This window comes from Oryza brachyantha, chromosome 1, assembly GCF_000231095.2.
Source record: "Oryza brachyantha chromosome 1, ObraRS2, whole genome shotgun sequence".
Lineage (NCBI taxonomy): Eukaryota > Viridiplantae > Streptophyta > Magnoliopsida > Poales > Poaceae > Oryza > Oryza brachyantha.
This window is the reverse complement of record NC_023163.2, coordinates 9,909,965-9,911,117: the sequence shown is the minus strand read 5'-3', so window position 1 is coordinate 9,911,117 and position 1,153 is coordinate 9,909,965. Positions and strand designations below refer to the sequence as shown.

General features: G+C 33.8%; 1 non-coding gene across 1 annotated transcript; it reads right to left on the bottom strand.

The window, feature by feature from the left end:
• Nucleotides 1-1,079: 1,079 nt before the first annotated feature.
• Nucleotides 1,080-1,153, bottom strand: TRNAN-GUU. The gene has a single exon. It is a non-coding gene; the product is annotated as a tRNA-Asn (tRNA).

Below are 1,153 nucleotides of genomic sequence, written 5' to 3'. Positions count from 1 at the left end.
TTTGAAGTTTGTGTTGTTAGGAGGCCTAAATCTGAATCCAAAACATGAAAAAATTTATCAGTTGCCTTTTGTGGCCCAATACTGATGTGGCAGCATGGAAGAAGATTTGGTGAAGGTTATAATTTGGTCCCCAATCAACTTCACTGATCATTCATGTATTCTATGCACTCACTCTCCTTCGCTTCTCCATTTCTACAAAGGATAAAACACGGTGTAAGTGTGTAACTACGTTTATTCAAATTTGTAATAAGTTAATCTTATATCTTATATAGAAATAATACACCTTTGCATTATTAATATGTATCACAGGCATAATCATATCCGAACTAGTTATGTCCTCGTCAGAACATAATACACCAATTGGTCAAGTTGTTGCACCAGTTTATTGAATTCACGAGTTATTGCACTAAATTACACATACTCTCCAATCACGGTGCAATTTACTTTTAGAACTAGAGCAGGCCAGACACACCCTTGGCTGTCTCGCAACTTCATGACTTAATTAACCGGTCAAATTAAAGTGTGGGCTGTGTATGCCAAAATACAAGGAGGAAATAGGAGCAAACAATTGTTTGAGGAAAAAATATAAGTGACTTGAGTTAATTAACCGGTCAAATTAAAGTGTGGACTGTGTATGCCAAAATACAAGGAAGAGATAGGAAAAACAATTCTTTGAGGAAAAATTATAAGTGACTTGAGAAGATGCAAAAACAACTCGAATTTGCGTTGTGTAAATAATTTGGAAAAAAATTGTTTGAGGAAAAATTATAAGTGACTTGAGAAGAAGATGCAAAAACAACTCAAATTTCCGTTGTGTAAATAATATGGAAAAATTGTTTGATGAAAAATATAAGTGACTTGACAAGATGCAAAAACAACTCGAATTTGCTTTGTGTAAATAATTTGGAAAAGAATTGTTTGAGGAAAAATTATAAGTGACTTGAGAAGAAGATGCAAAAACAATTCAAATTTCCGTTATGTAAATAATATGGAAAAATTGTTTGATGAAAAATTATAAGTGACTTGAGAAGATGCAAAAACAACTCGAATTTGCGTTGTGTAAATAATTTGGAAAAAATCGCTAGAAGGAGGGCTTGAACCTCCGACCTTGTGGTTAACAGCCACACGCTCTAACCAACTGAGCTATTCCAGC